Genomic DNA, 19716 nt, shown 5'->3' on the forward strand with positions numbered 1-19716 from the left:
AAACACACACAAAATTACGAAAATATAATGATTGTGTTTTTGGTGAAATAGCCCTGAGAAAAAAAAATATAAGACCTATTAATCATTTTGTTCAATTGGACAATGAAATTTGCAAAGGCAACTATTGTAAGTCAGTGATATTGAAGCTGATACTGATAGAAGCAGAGCATCGTTATCCTGCCCCAGTAATACTCCCCTTGCTTCAGAACATACACGCAGGGGATGAATTTCATAGTTAATATTTTGGCTGTGGTCGAAAATACGAAAAGCTTCCATTTTTAACCCTTTTTTTATTTTTCTAAAGCTCTTAATTCTGATTATTTTTATAATTTGGTTCTTATCAATTTGCAACAACAAAAATTCTCTATGTTTTACCTCTTCGTCGACGCTTCAGAAGAAGAACGAAGACTTGAAAGACCTTCTCAGGATTGTTCGCTCGTGGACCGACCAAGGCCGAGATAGGGAACTGACTGAGAGTGAGAAAAGTCTAAGCACAGTTCAGGCAAAGGAGAGTGAGCTAAGCTCGGGGAAAGTCAAGCAGGAGAAACTGCTCTCCCACGCCAAGTCAGATATTGACAATCATAAGGTATTGACTTCATGCATTGTATCTCTTGGTTAAGGTACCTCTTTCTTTCAAACTGCTGACGTTGAATTTTCACCATTTTTTTTTAATTCAGAACCTATAATGTTTCTCTCGCTCCACGCCAGAGATTTTTTTTTTTAAATTTAAATGTATCTTAAAAGAAACTGAAATCTGTCTCTTTTTTTTCTTTTTTTTTGTCTATCATATTAGGTAGCACGAATAAATGCTATTTTTTTCCTAATCTAACTCTCAAGCATGGTTAATTTATTCAGTTCTTTTTTTCAGAGCTGAGACAGGTGCCAAAATGGTGAATATTCTGCTTTAAATAACCTAAAATTCTGCTTTCAATTTAGTTTGTTCATCCTTTTATTTTTCATCTTGAGAAATACCATCACATTTAAGATTCCTTCCCCTCTTTGACTTTCTTCCTCCTGTCTCTCTTTCTCCCTCACCCCTCTCTTTCTCTCTTCCTTTGCCTTTTATGTTTCTCCTGGTTATTTTTCCTTCTCTAAATGAAAATAGTATAGATTTTATTATAAACATACGTATTTAAAAAAAAAACAACCGAAATTGATATAAAGTGCAGTAGTTTAAGGTGCCGTAAAACTGAAGTTGATTGTCAGCGTGATGAGATAGTTCTTCTTTGTTACTAGTTCAGGTAATATACTGCAAGTCTGTCTTTTAACTTTATGAGATTTGCCATTATCATGTGGTAGAACCGGGAAAATATTCAAAGATTAAGATTATTGAAGCAATTCCAGCATGTAATTTCCAAGTTCTAGTGGTGGTAATCCTTGGTACAGGGGATACTGAAGAACTACCATATACAAGTTTCACGGAGCTTTCGTTTCCCAATATAATTTGTATGGAACGAGTTGAAATTTTTGCCGAAGTGACTTATCTTCCATCACTACAAGAAAACTATGTTAGATAGAATTTAACTAGTTTACAGATTGGGAAATAACATTTGTCAATAAACATTGAATGTTGAAGGAAATCCAATAGAAATAGAAGTTTTTTTTTCTAATCATGGATGATATTCATCAGTGTTTTCTTGCTTACGTTCAAATTGAAGGCTGGCTGTTATGTTACTCACGTGCATAGGGTTGGACTTAGACATGTGCCAAAGGAGCTTTAATTTCTGGTTGCGGGAATTTAGGGAATGCAAATATGATTTTTGTTTTTTTCTCATTTATTCAGCTTTTGAGCTTCTGGCAAATGTATAATGAAAAGAATCTAGTTTGAAAGTTTGACAAGAATAAAAAGTTTCATGATACCACAGCTACTTTTTATTTTGACAATCCACTTCACCACCAGGTTGACTGAGACCGACACAGCTTTACATTCTCCTCCTCCACCCCACTCTGTTCAAAGCTGTGCTCCTTATTTTTCCTAATCTGTTCATTGTCCATAAGTGTGAATGTGTACAATTTTTCTTGTACATTGAAAGGTAGGCTAAATCAGTCAAACTAGAAACATAAAAGTTTGCGGGTGCATTTTGCAACCATGAAAATGGACATATACTAAATAAAACTGGTAAAACTTTAGAAAACTAAAAATTTGACGTCTTGAAAATAAGATTCTGAGGGAAAGGCCTGATCAAAGTAAAGACAAATTTTAGGTGATCAAATGTCTATACCATTTTGAAAGGACTGGAGATCCCAGGACTCTGCCCTTGCGAGTACAGGCAGGCGAAGTCAAGCTATATTTGCAAGAGCCGAGCGTCCTAGCCTATTTGTGAGTGCTGACAGCCCGAATTTTCAAATAGAGCTACTCAAACAAGCATAGGGATGTGTGTCAGGGCATATTTGTGAAACCTGAAGGCAGAAGCGAGTGGAGCGAATTGACCAAGTTTTTTTCATCGACCAAGTTTTTTCATCTTGCTCTGTTATATATTGTAATCATAACACACTTCCAACTCGATTGTTCTAATTTCTCTTTCAGTGAAATTATTAACTATCTTTTTTATTTTAAAATCATTCTGTCAATTTTGACGTTTTTGGCTTGAATAGTATATTCTTCAATGAGTTTAGGTTTGTACCAGTCTTAACAGAAATCACTCCTATCCATACCTCCTCACTCTTGAGTACTAATACAGCCTATAAATAGTATATGGGTTTTGTGGGAAATCAGATAAATACCATGTTCCATCAAATGCTAGTCCTACCGACCCTCTGAAGCCCTGAAGGTGTCACTTTTTATGTGTCTTGTCTGACTTTTTTGAAATATTTGCTTTATATTTGCTCGCTTCCCTTTTTTAGATAGCCGAAAGGGATCTTCAGGATAATGCAAGGCTTCGTCAGAAGAAATCTGAAGAAAAGAAGATCCGGAAAGAATGCGAGTCCCTTTCTCAGAAACACAGGAGTCGTAATTACGACAATCTTAAGTCCGAAGAAGAAGGTGTAAGCCGTAAATTAAATCGTCTTCAGGCAGAGGTAATAAAACCGCTGTATGCTTCAAATCAAGTATGGGTCTGCATTCTTTGCACCAAATAATGCACTACACTGATCAATCTAGAAAGAGGAAAACTTATGCCAACTAATTTTTAAACTTTGAAAGTTGACTCGGGCTATGAAAACCCAAATAAAAACTGAGTTTACCTCAAAGACCTTCTGAGATTGAGCGAAAAGAGGGAGGTGACAAAAGTTGGCCTTTTGCCAACTGAAGCGCAAGAAAAGCTTTCTCGCTTTTTGGTAACACGTACAATTTACAAGCTTTTTTGGATTGATGTGTGCCTGTTCCCTATGAAAGCTGAGTGGTTTTTTTATTTGCTTTAATAACATAATATTTAATGTTTAGAATGAAAACGTAAAATTGAGCTTCTTTTGAATGATACTGAGATGCTGCTAAAATATGTGGGGTATTATTGGCCAGGCTTGCTCTGAAAGACGGGAAAACATTTAATGTATTTGACCTTGTGTGGGGATCGGTGTGAAGGGTTGATTAAGAAAATCCAATCGAATAAGGAGTTTTATTCTTAAGATAGTGGGAGATTTCAAAGAGGTGATCAGATTATTTTCTCCAGTGGCTGAATGGAAACATGTTTTAAGAGACTCGTTTTATGTCGGGGGGGGTGGGTGGGTGGGGGATTTCCTTCTCAACCTCAATTGAGACCTGCCCTCCTATCCTGCAAGACATTTTTTCTGTTTTAAATATTTCATGTTTTCACTAATTTTAATGCAAGATTTTATTTTATAGCTTCAGGGGAATCGAGGAATTGTCACCTTACTTCAGTCTTCCGTCTCAAGAGAAAAAGCAAATTATGAAAAAACCTATAGTACCATTCATAAAGAACTCAAAGAGAAAGTGTTTCAGGAAAGAGTAAGTTAGCATGGTTCCTTCATCCTAAATGACGAACAAATATAAATTTTTGTTTCAATTTATATCTCTGTCCTTTCTTTTTATTTTGTTTATGCTTTATCTCTTGATGTCGTTTTCCAATTGTAATGTAATTCCAACTCATAAATTTTTTAGCATCACTAAACATTTTGGGTAATTGTTCTACTTTTGATCCCTTGCCAAGGTTCTTTTTTTTCTTTTTTTGTCGTGGCAAAGAGTCAGTGACATAAATATATTTAATGCACTGCCTGTAATGGTTCCAAAAACCACCGACATGGTTTTTTTATGCAGCTATTTTTCATGATGGTATGAGACTCGAATTGTGATTAGCTAAACTAGTATTATTCTTTTTTAGTCCAATTGTGGTAGTCTTACTTTGTTTTAAGTTTGACTTGATTATTCATTTGAATTTCTGTTAGTTTTCGATTCACCAATGCATCCATAGCCGTATGTGTTATGTTTGTCTTTGACCTAACTATTCTTTTTAGTTTCTAATTGTTTTCTATTTAATTAATTAATTTGTTGTAATCTCTATTCTGTTCTAGTTCTAACACTTATTGGAGTTTATTGTTTGCATGCTTTTGGTTGCCAAACTTTCCACAAACTTGCATAACAAATCTGAGACTTCAAATTTTCAACTAAAAGCTTACAATTTTATAACTAAAATTAAAGTGTAATCCAATAGGGAAACTGCGTAAACTAATAACTAGAATTAAATTGTAACTCAATGGGGTGACTTTGTAAAGCTCAGGTTAAAAGAAAATGATTATTCATTCTATAAAACCCATAAATTTAATTTAAAATTCAGAGCTTGTATGAAAATTCAAAGCAGGGAAATCTCTGTAGGCTTGTGGTATATATTGAATAAGAATCACAGGTTTTCTTGTCCTTTGTCTTGTAATATTCTATCTTACTCAATATTAGCATTTACTGGTCCGTGCCTTATCCATCCTCATTCTGTATATTTAGTTTGTCCTTGATGTTTGGCTGTCATTTAAGGGGAATGTTTCATGACGCAAATGCTCAATTAAACAGTTCAGCAAATTTGTTGGAATTTATCATCCGTGAAGTTTTTCAAAAATGGGTGTCCACTTTTTGAGACAAACTACAATTACAGAAAGTAGAATTTAATGGATATTGTGAATGTTTTTTCCCCTGTGTTGTACCAGTTTTCAACCTATAATAAAATTAATTCGTCTTGTAATACGTAATCTGTTTTGAAGTCGTCAAAATCTATCAAATGGATTGAAAATTACTTTTTAGTCGATAATAATGAAAAATTTAAGTTAAAAATGATATTAATGATGAAAGATAAAACATTAATGATAAATGATAAAATATTTGAAACGTTCTCTGTTGACTAATTGTCCTTTCAGGGACTGGATTTTATTGGGGGATTAAGGGGTTTGCAAAAAAAGGGCGGGACAGGGGGCTGGTTTTCTTGCAATCGCTTTCGACTCTTAAAAGGATAAACCACATCGCTCTTCACTCGCTTTGAGCAGACTGACTTTTGTTGCATGAACGTTTATAACTTTTGGAACAATGTTTGGGATACAGAACTCCCGTGATCATCCAAACAAAACAGACAGATACGGGGCAAAAAAGAGGGAAGGCTTGGTCAAGTTTTTAGCCTCTTAACTTTTACAGTACTGCTGCCAAGAATTGTAACCTGGTAAGATTCTCCAGCAGAATTATTGTCCTTATTACAAAAGTACATTCGTCACAAAATATCAAAAAGACCAGAGTAAGAAATATTAATATAATTATTTTTCCATTTTCGTCCTTTTTTTGTTAAAATTTAAGTTAAAAATGATATTAATGATGAAAGATAAAACATTAATGATAAATGATAAAATATTTGAAACGTTCTCTGTTGACTAATTGTCCTTTCATTGACTGGATTTTATTGGGGGATTAAGGGGTTTGCAAAAAAAGGGCGGGACAGGGGGCTGATTTTCTTGCAATCGCTTTCGACTCTTAAAAGGATAAACCACATCGCTCTTCACTCGCTTTGAGCAGACTGACTTTTGTTGCATGAACTTTTATAACTTTTGGAACAATGTTTGGGATACAGAACTCCCGTGATCATCCAAACAAAACAGACAGATACGGGGCAAAAAAGAGGGAAGGCTTGGTCGAGTTTTTAGCCTCTTAACTTTTACAGTACTGCTGCCAAGAATTGTAACCTGGTAAAATTCTCCAGCAGAATTATTGTCCTTATTACAAAAGTACATTCGTCACAAAATATCAAAAAGACCAGAGTAAGAAATATTAATATAATTATTTTTCCATTTTCGTCCTTTTTTTGCTTAAGATGATCCATAAAAAATTGAAAGTGAACGAAACCCTTCATATGCAGCTAAACAGTAACCTAACAAAACGAAAGTAAAAAAAAGGCTGAGAAATATTCGTAGGGATTTAGAATAATTGCAACAAATACTGAAATGCCCAAAGAACAGCATGCTAGAGAAAATAGATAGAACCATAGTGTTGGGGGGCCTAGATCATATGCAGGTATAATCGAGGGTAATATTCTAAGTTCGTTTTATCTTGATTTTATCTAGATATTCGCGTTATACTTCGTCCTTTTTTTCTGGCAATGAAGATCTACTATGAATCGCAGTGTGATTCCTCATCTCGGTATTTATAAGTGGATGGAAGAATTTCTTTGGTGTTCTCTCAGAATCAAATTGGCAAAGAGAATAGTTCTTTTTTGTAAAATTCAGCTGAATCTAAGGCAGCGGCTCTCTAACTGTTAGTCACAGTATAGTCATTAAGGCATCATGGTAATTTCAATTAAACAGTTAGGCAATTACACAATTATTGAATATTGAAATAGTAAGTTTGTTCGAATTCTCGACATTTTGGGAAAAACATTCCATCTTTAAAAAAAAGTAGAACTACGAAAAATGATATATACGAAGGTAGTATAAGTGATTATTTTTCCTTGTTGTGTCAGTTTGTAACCTCAATAAAATTAATTTGTCTTGCAATATGACATCGGTTTTTTCAGTCACATATCACAGCCCATCAAATGGTTAAGAAAAATACTTTCGAGCAGATAATATTGAGAAATTTACGTGGATTCAAGACCCATCTTGAGCCAAGGCCTTGTCTGAATTTACTTCTTTAGAAAAAAAGGTTTCTTATAGAGTTGTCCTGTGATAATACCTTTAGAAAAAATTTAGTCTAAGGAAACCTTTTGGATATAAGTGAAGGAAGAATTTCCACCGGTAGCGGTGAACCTCTGCAAGTATTAATTCCATTTGCAAAGTCCTATTGACTGTTATGGTAATCCAAAGTAAGAATCACGCGAAAACCAGCATTGCACCAGAAATGACGATTGAAAATTTGAGAAAATGTGTGGTGAGCTACAAGTCCATGCCTCACATTAGTAATTTTGATGGTGTAAAGCACTATCAAAATAAGCACTATCATGTTAAATAAATTATTTTTGAATTTAAAATTTTTATCGAATTCTTTTTAAACTAGCCTTACCACATTAAAGTGCATTTCAACTACTCGCCTAATCTTTGTTGAATGCATTTGCACCACAGCCAGCCTCGCAACTGTGACTATGGTGGCTGTAGAGGCTCAATATAAACATTACTTAAATAGTCAAACTTAGCTTTTTCATTTTATCCCAAAGAAAACAGATGTTTTTAATTTTGTCGTTAAGTAAGTGATCGCTTTTGAAAAGTTGGGTCAATTTCTCAAGAAGGTCAACACTCCTTAAAAAAATAAAATTATGATGCATTAAGGTAGCCACGGAAAAGCCTGTTGTTTTTAGGGAGCTCTAATTCTGAAAAAAAAACGAAAATCTTTGGGATATAATATATTTTTCTTTTTTCTTTGATTTTACTATAAATGAAACATTAGATTTTTAGAAGTAAAAAATAGTTGCAAAGTCCACCATCTATATAGTATGTTTATTAAGACATGTGAAGCTGTATGAATAAGATAAATCCACAGTGTTTGCATCGTTGAGATTCAAATAGCTGCGGTAAAATATCCCCTAGTCTCTAAAAGCTTTAAGATAGTATCTAACATCAATACTAGATAATCAGCTGCACTATGTATTGGTCTGAAATAAAAACAGATTTTCATCAGTAATGTTTTTTATGTTTTGACAAAGTCAATTGTAAAGAAAATTTTGGAAAACCTTGGAGGCATGTGATGTTTTAGATTTGTGCCTAAAATCACTAAAATTAATACGGGTATGTATTCAGGAATTGAAGAAATAAAAGCAGGTTTTAAAATGCATGGGATGACACCATGAACAAGACACTGGGTTTGAGAGTGCTGTTATTGGGTAACTTGTTTAATATGCGTAATTTTTATCGCTCTTTAATTAATATCATAGAGCCAGGGTTAATCCATGGCTTTAAATGGGGTTTGGTTGCTGTGCGTTTCCCAGGAAAGATGTGACAGTGCAACACATTATGTCGGGCTGAAGAGCTTCAGTCATTGTTTCAGGATCTGTACTATGAAAGATCTTTGACCACGTCAAAACATGAAGTTCGATTTTAAATGGGGCTTGATTGCTATGTGTTTCCCAGGAAAGATGTGACAACAACACATGAAGTTGGGCTGAAGAGCTTTAGCCATTGTTTCAGGATCTGTACTATGAAAGATGTTTGACCAAGTCCAAACGTGAAATTCAATTTTTTATGGGGCTTGATTCCTATATGTTTCGCAGGAAAGATGTGACAACAAAACATGATGTTGGGCTGAAGAGCTTTAGCCATTGTTTCAGGATCTGTACTATGAAAGATGTTTGACCAAGTCCAAACCTGAAGTTCAATTTTTTATGGGGCTCGATTGCTGTGCGTTTTCCAGGAAAAATGTAACAGTACAACAAATGATGTGGGGCTGAAGAGCTTTAGCCATTGTTTCAGGATCTGTACTATGAAAGATGTTTGACCAAGTCCAGACGTGAAGTTCAATTTTTTATGGGGCTTGATTGCTGTGTGTTTTCCAAGAAAAATGTGACAGTACAACAAATGATGTTGGGCTGAAGAGCTTCAGCCATTGTTTCAGGTTCTGTACTATGAAAGATGTTTGACCAAGTCCAAACGTGAAGTTCAATTTTTATGGGGCTTGATTGCTGTGTGTTTTCCAGGAAAAACGTGACAGTACAACAACTGATGATGGGAGGAAGAGCTTCAGCCATTGTTTCAGGATCTGTACTATGAAAGATGTTTGACCAAGTCCAAACGTGAAGTTCAATTTTTTATGGGGCTTGATTGCTGTGTGTTTTCCAGGAAAAATGTGAAAGTACAACAAATGATGTTTGGCTGAAGTGCTTCAGCAGTTGTTTCAGGTTCTGTGCTATGAAAAATGTTTGACCAAGTCCAAACGCGAAGTTAGATTTTAAATGGGGCTTGATTGCTATTTGTTTCCCAGGAAAGATGTGACTACGACACATGAAGTTGGCCTGAAGAGCTTCAGCCATTGTTTCAGGATATATACTATGAAAGATGTTTGACCAAGACCAAGCACGAAGTTCGATACTCAATGGTGCTTGATTGCTGTATGTTTCCCAGGAAAGATGTGACGGTACAACACATGAAGTTGGGCTAAAGAGTTTCAGCCATTGTTTCAGGATCTGTACTATGAAAGATGTTTGACCAAGTCTAAACGCAAAGTTCGATTTTAAATAGGTTTTATTGCAGTTTCCCAGGAAAGATGTGACTGTGCAATACATGAAGCTGACCTGAAGAGCATTGTTTCAGGATCTGTACTATGAAAGATGTTTGACAAGTCTAAACGCGAAGTTGGATTTTAAATAGACTTGATTGCTATATGTTTCCCAGGAAAGATGTGACTGTGCAATACATGAAGTTGGCCTAAAGAGCTTCAGCCATTGTTTCAGCATATGTACTATGAAAAATGTTTGACCAAGTCCAAACGCGAAGTTCGATTTTAAATTAGGCTTGATTGCTATATGTTTCCTTGGAAAGATGTGACGATGCAGCACACGAAGTTGGGCTAAAGAGCTTCAGCCATTGTTTCTGGATATGTACAATGAAAGATGTTTGACCAAGACTAAACGTGAAGTTCGATTTTAAATGTGGCTCGATTGCTATGTGTTTCCCAGGAAAGATGTGACAGTGTAACACATAAAGTTGGCCTGAAGAGCTTCAGCCATTGTTTCAAGATATGTTCTATGAAAGATGTTTGACCAAGTCCAAACGCGAAGTTCGATTTTAAATGGGGCTTGAGTGCTATATGTTTCCCAGGAAAGATGTGACGGCGCAACGCATGAAGTTGGGTTAAAAAGCTTCTGCCATTGTTTCAGGATCTGTACTATGAAAGATGTTTGACTAGAAGTTCGATTTAAAATTCTGTTGTCTCCCTGCGTAAAGGGCCTGTAGACGCCATGTATAAGTGTTTGCTGAGGAACACTTGAACAAGGGTAGAAGGTCCTACAGTAGTATCTTTTAGGCCTAGAAGGAGGATACCTGAGGAATCTCTGTTATTTGGGAATGCACAAAAATATTATTTGTTGCATTTTCTCTTCTGGACGACACATCCGTCAAACAACTACCTGTTTGACGGATTGGTATTGCTGACCCATTTCTGTTTTAGCTCATCAAAACTTCCACAAACTCTAATAACAGCGACAGACTAGAGACTGTGAACACTGTCTAACTGTAACTGTAGATAATTTAGATTTTGTCTGCAAAATTATGGATAACTTATAAAAAACTTTCTGTTGCATATATATATGTAGCCTCTCAGAGACCCAAATTTTATACGTATATTTTTTGGTCTTGGACATATTCAATGTTTTTTAACTTTGCATCAGAAGTCCTTCCAGATATATATGAGAAGGGGGAAGGGGGATACTTTACCCCGTAGACTCAGTTCATGAAAAAAGAGTTGTCGGGGTTTTATTCGCAATGGCTTTTGAAAATAACTGATATTCTTTTTTCGCTTTCACTTTCCCATGGAAAAACTAGTTGGGGCAATCTCTTGTCTCCAGCTAAATCATATACATACGGGTTCTGCAGGTGGTGAACATAGAATGCAAGAGTATTCGTCAAGAATGAAATATAACGTGATAAATTGATTGATTTGTTTTTGTCACTCAATACTGTAAATAAAATAGTTACTGTAGTTAAACTGTGTAAGGTTACTTGCATACAATGAACATGGAATGTATTTTCTTTCTATGATGCGTTCTTCCTGTAGGACGAACCTCTAAGAAGTTCCTCGATATAAAACGTAAATAATTTCTTGAACCATACTGTCCTTCCATGCGGGAAGTGTTCCTTTTATGCGCAAATGAACTACTAGCAGCAACTATCACAATGATAAATAACATCATATTCTATGTCTATTTTCATGTAATTTAATTCTTCCCTTGATTTGAACGTTGTTCTTTGATTAGTTGTCATTATTATTTAGGTGATGATTTTACAGGTATCTTTAAAATTAGGGAATGAGAAAAAGTTAACTACTGGTGATCCTCCAATAAATACTAATCTTGGGTTAACTCTGTCTGACAAGCCTTTATGTCAAGGGATCCTGTCTAAGGCTGAATAATTCATTGCAAAATATTCATTGACCCCCCCCCCCGTCTATATTAGAATCGGCTCCCTCATTCTTCCCAAATATGTTTCGTATTAGATTTCATTATATCTTTTTTCGTTTTTTTCCCTTATTGTTTTCGTAAACAGTAATAGCCCAAAAATACCACCATCTCTCTATTTCTCTCTCTCTCTCTCTCTCTCTCTCTCTCTCCCTCACTCCTGCACTCTCTTACACTCCCCATTTCTCCTCTCTTTCTTTGATCTGAATCAAAATTTGTAATACAGCTCTGTCTGAAAATACAGTTTGTCGGTGCAGAAATGTAGAGCTATAATTAAGTTTAATAGTGTGACTTTGGAACCTTTTAAACTATTTCGTTTTGCAAAATTTTTGACAAATGGCAAAGAGAAGCGGTATAAATCCCAATACATTTCCTGACATCTGCTTTGGATTTATTCAGCGAAAAGCTGCTTTAAATACATGAATATAAAACGTGTAAAAATACCTTTTGTTCCAGTATGTAAACAAAGGTAAACTTATACTGAAAAACCAGAATAAGCATAACTTATACAAAAAAAAACAACTATGTATTATAGTATCTCTAGATCAAAAACTACTTATAAAAGTTTCTGTAGCAAGCAATTCATTACATTTTCTACAACACTTTCTTTGATATTTAGCCAAACTGACAAAGCAAGTCTTAGGAAGGGTATGGTGCGGCAAGTTTGAGAAAAATGAATAAACTTTTAGAGATTTTGTGGGTACAGGATGCTAGGATAGGTTTAAAAATAATGTTGACAAGACTAAGTGGCTAAGGGTAAGAATAAGTGTAGATGAAAAGGTGACGTTGGGTAACGAAAGAGATCGATCAAATGGACAGTCACATTTACCTTAATATTATTATAAGCAAAGATGGTGAGAGCAATGGAGATGTTAATAGTAAAATAGTCTAGGCTCAGGGTGTTTTTTTCACAGTAAAAAAAAGTTTGGAAGAAGAGGAAAGTAAGTCTGCCAAATCAAGATTAGAATACTGGAAACTAGAGTGATGACAATGGTTCTGAAACCGGGGCGCTCCAAAAACGGAGGAAGATTTGCTAGATGTTTTCCAAAGCAATTGCCTACGGATTGTTCTTGACCCGGCTAACTAACTGTATATCAAACAGTAAGCCGTAGGGGAAGTATGATTCAATGTTGCTTTCAAGGGCTATAATGAAATAAAGGTGGAGATGGCTAGGAACGTTGTGTAGATGAAGGATGACAGATTGCCAAAGATTGTCCTTGTCGGCCAACTGTCTAGGACTAAACGGAAAGCCGCTCGTCTGCTGTTGAGGTGGAGGGATGTCGTAAAGAAACATTTAAGGGAAGTGAAACTTCCTGGGATGGTGTAAAGAGGAAGGTATTGAATAGATTGGGATAGAGAAGGAGCGTAGGTAGCTGTGTTTGCCGTAGGCGGCTTGGTGTTTTGGTCACTTGTTAGTAGCAGTAGTAGCAGATGATACAAGCTAAAATAGATTACTGGGGAATAGATCTGCTTACCACTCAGTAATATAGCCTCTACCATCTAATGAAATGACATAGTTCTCACATCTAACGCATTTAATAAATAAATCTATTGCTAAAAAAAAGTCACCTACCAACCGCCGATCTTGATCTATAATTCGAATTGGCGAAAAAAAGTTTCCTGATTTCTGTTCTTTTTTTCTTTTTTTTCATTTCTTTTTTTCATTTCTGTTCTGTTTTTTTTCTTTTTTTCATTAATTATTTGCTTACGAAGTTTTTCTAAAGGTCCCAAGAGGGGTTCTGCGCTCGTTTACCTGTATTTCAGTTTGCTATAGCCAGACTAAAATTCATGATTATCTATACATCGGTCTGGCTTTAATTTACTAACTTATTTAAAACGACTGTTTTCGCAAATGGTTGGTGACTCGTTATTGAACTCAGACTCGAAGCATACGACTTGGAATCGAGGATTAACGGACTGTTATCATCGCAGATAAAAATAACGATACACATTTAAATAATTTATATTGTCCATTAATTGTTAAGGTAAAGAATATGGCATTGGACTTTGCAATCCCTACCGGCAGTGCTCATCTCCGTTTCTTGGCCCTTCAGCTACGAAGTACAATGGGGGGCCAGCTATCCTGTGCTTTTGCACATCCTTTGTGTTTGCATTCCCTAGATTTCTCCAGGAACCCATGTAGAGCTGGGTAGACTCTGGCTGAGTTTGCTGAGTCACGCCACTGACCCCCATATTAACCAAATACCCAGCGATGTCTGTCCCAGACCCTTCTCCTCACGGATATAAGATTTTAAATCTATTGCACTACCTAATCGGCAAGGATGATCGAGTGGTTAATAATAGTGGTTCTCTAGAAGGATACATACTAGAACAAAAAGAGAGATAATATTTATAATGCTAATTTTATGCTTATTTCTATGTTTTTTTCACGTTTTGACAATTCATCCTTAGCTCCCCTCCCCTATATAACCTTACGTTATATAGAACATAAAATAAAGATTGTACCGTATGATTTCTTATTTTATTCTTTTTGTCTACTGTAATAGCAGTAACCCTGACAACACACCCTCACCCACTTGGGTACATGGGGCCATATACAGTCCTATACTATTTTTTTTTCTTTTTTCTATAGATTGGTTGATCTGTTTTAACACTGGTTACTCTCTGTGGGATATTGGATGAAAACATACAAAGATATATTAATTAAAAGGGTGAATAATAAAAGAAAGAAGCATGATAAAATAGTAAATATAAATATGCTGCGTAAAAAATATTTCTTAGTTTTTATGATATTTTAAGGTACGGCCTAAGGCCGTTGGGGTGAATTGTCAAAAAGGAAAAAAACTCATAAAAATGAGAATAAAATTAACAATTTAAAAATGTTTCTCTTTTTGTCTACTCCTGGAGACCTCTTATTCTTAACTTTTACTCCATCAATAAACTAAACAATATCTTTCAGTAATTATAAAAACTACTGTGGGTAATGGTATTATGCTAGCATGACTGTGGAAAAGTTTCTGTGAGTAAATGCTCTAACTCGCAGATCAGAGCGTCAGGAAAAAAAATTGGGTAGACAAGACAAGATCAACCAGGTGATCTCGTCAATCAACTTAAGCTCTGCCATAAATTATTCTCACTTTTTCATGATAGTGTTTTGAAAAAGAATAAGAAAAAATCTTCATTGGCTATAGAGTCCTTTTCAATAGACTGTTTCCTTTTCAGGAAGTAAGAAAAGACGACAGCACAGTTACAAAGTCGTCATGTTTAAAGGTGATGTAGAGCTAGATATGAGAGGGCGTAGCAGTGCAGGTCAAAAAATGTGCACCTCGATCATAATTTGCATTGCTTTAGTAGAAACATTCAGTGGAAGTTGTAGTGTATTGGCCTTAGACGAACCAACCACCAACTTGGATCGAGATAATATAGAAAATCTCTCCAGAGCACTTACAAGGTTTTTTACTTTTTTTTATGCAATCAAGGTCACCATTTGAGGGGTAGTAGGTCAGTTGCCCATCATGGATTTTGACAATACCTGCTCTTGTGTCTTCATTAAAAAAAAAACCAGCTAAATCCCCCTCCTACGCTCTGAAAAACACCTTTTATTTGTATCTGCATTTATTTTTTTTATTTTTTTACGAAAAATTACTCCTCTCCTCCCCTTTACATTATTTTAATTGAAACCATTCACTTCGATAAGAAATCAATAAAATTTACTATTTCAACTTAAATGAAAACAATGAAAGAAAAATGTAAAAAGAAGATCGGTTTTATTCTAATTTATGGCTTATGGCTAACATACGTGCACCAGATAACGCTGAGATAGATTTTGTAGATTTTGAAAATACCTTCTTTTGTGTCTTCATTTAAAAAAAATCCAAAAAATCTAATCCCCCCCCCCATCCACATTCTGATAAACATCTTTTATCTGTATTAACATTTTTTTTTTGTTTTTTAAATCGCTCTCCTCCTCTTCTTTACATTATTTGCATTAAAACTTACTAATTCTCCCAGGAATGACCTGCTCTTTGTTTACCCTCAGATACATTTCCAAAAATTATATTTTTTGCAACCTGACACCTTTCAACCCTAAAAAGGAACCAAAATTTTTTTTATTTTTCTTTTGTTATAGCCTTAAAAAGTGGGATTTAACCACATGATTCGTACATTGTTCGTTAGATTGCCCATCAAACTACTACCTAGAACTAATGTATCTTATTTTTCCACTTTTTCCAATAAAGAATAAAAAAACTCTGCACCTTAGCTATTCTGCTTTTTACATTTTTGCTATTCACTTGATGAACTTTATTGCTGCTTAGTGTCGCCTCTTTATGCACATTTTTTTGGTTTAAGTTACTTAGTCCATTCAAAATTAAGACTAATCTCTTACCCTGAAGTTTCAAAGCCTCAAAATATTTAATATTTTGCTAAGATTTTTATCTAAAACACTTGTATCATGGATACAAAATATAAATAAATGAAGCTTTTACCTTTTAATTTGGTACTATAAGCAGTGCTGCATCAAGTACTCCAAATTTTTACTTAATTATCAAGTATTAAGTACTCATTGTTTTTTTTACTTAAATATCAAGTAATAAGTACTTTCCGAATTCTTACTTAAGTATCAAATATCAACTACTTGCCAAAATTGTACTCAAGTATCACTTCAAGTACTACTTCAAGTATTTATTATATATATATACATATATATATATATATATATATATATACTAGCTGTTGGGGTGGCGCTTCGCGCCACCCCAACACCTAGTTGGTGGGGGCGCTTCGCGCCCCCTCCCAAGCCCCCCCGCGCGCGTAAGTCGTTACGCGCCATAATAGTTACGCGCCATTGTAGTTGTGTCCCTATGTCCCACCTGTGAATATAGATATATATATATATATATATATATATATATATATATATATATATATATATATATATATATATATATATATATATATATATATATATATATATATATATATATGGTTTTAACTACGTAAAACTTGCGAATATACAACATTCTTTGCTGTCCCATTGTCTTTGCATATAAATAGATTGTCAGGTTTACCGACTCTTGAACATGCAACATATAATGGTCCATGGGAAAACAATCTGTATTCAGATCTATACCTCATGATTCTAATGATTGCCCTTGAGCTTTGTTGATGGTGATTGCTAATCGACCATTCCCTGTCCCGGTGTCCCGGTCGTCATTTATATCCCCCTGTTTCCCCCGGTGTCCCCGTTGTAGTTGTGTCCCTGTGTCCCGGTCGTCATTTATATTCCCTGTGTCCCGGTCGTCATTTGTATCCCGGTGTCACGGTCTGTATATACATTCGTTTTTTAGTTTTGTTTTTCTCCTTTATTTTTTTCCTTTTTTTTTCTTTTTTAGTTTATTTAGATTTTTAGATTTTTTAGTTTTTTTTTTATTAGTTTTTAGTTTTTTTTTCTTTTTAGTTTTTTTGTAGTTTTTACCTTCTTTTTAGTTTTGTTAGTTTTTTTTTTACTTATGTCCTGGTCGTCATTAATACTCCCTGTGTCCCGGTGCTTTGTTGATTGCTAATCGAACATTCCTTTTGTCCTGGTCGCTTTCTCTTTGAGTGTCGTCATTTATTTTTTTCTTTTTTAGTTCTTTTAGTTTTTACCTTTTTTAGTTTTTTTTAGTTTTTTAGATGAAATTTTTTTTTTAGTTTTTTCCTTTTTTTCTTTTTAGTTTTTTATTGGTTTTTACCTTTATTTTAGCTTATTTTTCAGTTTTTTCCTTTTTTTTATTTATTTTTTATTTTTTATTTTTTTTAGTTTTTTACCTTTTTTTAGTTTTTTTAGTTTTTTTAGTTTTTTAGCTTTTTTACTTTTTTTATTAGTTTTTAGTTTTTTTTGTAGTTTTTGCCTTTTTTTAGTTTTTTCAGTTTTTTTTTTTTAGTTTTTTATTGGTTTTTACCTTTATTTTAGCTTATTTTTCAGTTTTTTCCTTTTTTTTAGTTTTTTTTAGTTTTTATTTTTTTAGTTTTTTACCTCTTTTTAGTTCTTTTAGTTTTTTTAGTTTTTTAGCTTTTTTATTTTTTTTATTAGTTTTTAGTTTTTTTTGTAGTTTTTGCCTTTTTTTAGTTTTTTTAGTTTTTTAGCTTTTTTATTAGTTTTTAGTTTTTTTTGTAGTTTTTGCCTTTTTTAGTTTTTTTAGTTTTTTAGCTTTTTTATTTTTTTTATTAGTTTTTAGTTTTTTTTGTAGTTTTTGCCTTTTTTTATTTTTTTCAGTTTTGACGTCACCTGATCCAGTTTTTTCAGGTGACGTCACCTGATCCACGATCCACAGATCCACAGACAACTTATTTTTATATATATATATATATATATATATATATATATATATATATATATATATATATATATATATATATATATATATATATATATATATATATATATATATATATATATATATATATATATATATACATATATATATATATAAATAAATATATATAAAAGTAGATAAAAAAGTAGATAGTCTTTTTACATAAATTATCACTGGAAGACCGAATCCAAAAAGGTAAAAAAAAGGTAAAGGATACGGCATTATACTTTACAGTCCTTACCAGCGGTGCTGATCTCCGTTTCCTCTCATACAAAGGATCCCGAATCCAGTGAACCAACCCACTCGGCCACTACGGCAATCCGAGAAAGCACATCTATTAAGCCAAATCGAGCAATTATTTTTATGTTTTGGTGCCATCTAGGAAGCCGGAGGAGGAATTTGCAATATCTGAAATAAGCCGCACATAGAGTATGGCGATTTTTCTTACGAAACAGATGAGCCATGCCAGATAAAAACAAAAGCACAGGGGCGCAATCAGCGTTATAAATCATGTAGGAATAGTTGCAGTTGTAACGGCGTTTGTTTGGCGATATTTTTCCGTACGCGACGCGTAGGTTTTTTACAGCTTGATTCACTAGGGATGAAAAGGTAGCGGAAAGTGCTGGACCGAAACATAGACCAATACAAATAACTAAAGAAGAACATGGCACAATTGCAGTCCCAGCAACGAATGGAGCGACAACAAAAGGGCTATTTAAACAAATAAACTCGCATTTAGACGCATTAACTGACGGTCCAATCTTAGATAGTTCATTGGTTAATATAGTAAAATTGTGAAGCAATCCACGGCGAGTCCGGGCAACAAGAAGAACGTCGTCTGCATATGTAACAGAAGACAAACCAATATTACCGTAAGAAACAGAACTTTCAAGGGGACGCAGGAACGACGCAAGCACACATTTGAATATACAAGAAGACAATACGGCAGAAGTTGCAACCTATCTATTTCTTGCAGCAGTTTTCACACCATGAAGTGGCAAAAACCATGAGACTAAGTCAAAATCTTCTGAGAAAAAAGGAATTAAATGAGAGCTGAGAGCTCATATGGCACTTGTGACGAGGTAGGAAGAGCCAAGAGCTCATATGGCATGAGCTCTAGCAAAATTATAAGAATCAATAGATTAATTTAAAAGAAAAATCAGAGGCTTAATGCTGGTCGCCATTTCAAATAAGAGCTCTGAGACACAATGTCCTTTTAAATATCAAAATTTATTCAGATCCAACCACCAACTCGCAAGTTAAAAATGCCTCATTTTTCCAATTTTTCCTCTCCCTTCAGTCCCCCCTCCAGATGGTTGAATCGGGCAAATCAACTTTATCAAGTCAATTTGTACAGGTCCCTGACATGCCTACCAATTTTGTTGTCCTTGCACGTCCAGAAGTACCGAACTTGCCAAAGCACTGGACCCCCTAACTACCCCAAAGAGAGTGAATCCAGTCCGGTTTCTTTAATCACGTATCTATGACATTTTCTTATTCTACCCACCATCCCGATCTCTCCACTCTAAGCGTTTTCCAAGATTTCCGGCTTCCCTCTCCAACTCTCCCCCAATGTCACCAGAACTGGTCGGAGTTTAAAATAAGAAATCCTAGACATGACTTCCTCCTTAATATCAAATTCAAAAATACCTCACGAACGGTCACCCGCTCTTAAGTTAAAAATATCTCAATTTTTTAATATTTCGGAATTATCACCCCCTCCAACTCCCCAAAAGAGAGCGAATCCATTTCGGTTATGTCAATCACATATCCAGGACTTGTGTTCATTCTTCCCACCAAGTTTCATCCCGATCACTACATTCTAAGCTTTTTCCAAGATTTCTGCCCCCCCCCCAAATCCCCCTAATGACACTGGATCC

At 34.6% G+C, this 19716-nt stretch overlaps 1 long non-coding RNA gene across 1 annotated transcript; it reads left to right on the forward strand.

Moving 5' to 3' along the window:
- Nucleotides 1-215: 215 nt before the first annotated feature.
- LOC136035826 (uncharacterized) lies at nucleotides 216-3848 on the forward strand. The gene is made up of 3 exons (XR_010619522.1): nucleotides 216-586; nucleotides 2845-3018; nucleotides 3782-3848. It is a non-coding gene; the product is annotated as an uncharacterized LOC136035826 (long non-coding RNA).
- The last annotated feature ends 15868 nt before the right edge of the window (nucleotides 3849-19716 follow it).

Source organism: Artemia franciscana, chromosome 14 (assembly GCF_032884065.1).
Source record: "Artemia franciscana chromosome 14, ASM3288406v1, whole genome shotgun sequence".
Lineage (NCBI taxonomy): Eukaryota > Metazoa > Arthropoda > Branchiopoda > Anostraca > Artemiidae > Artemia > Artemia franciscana.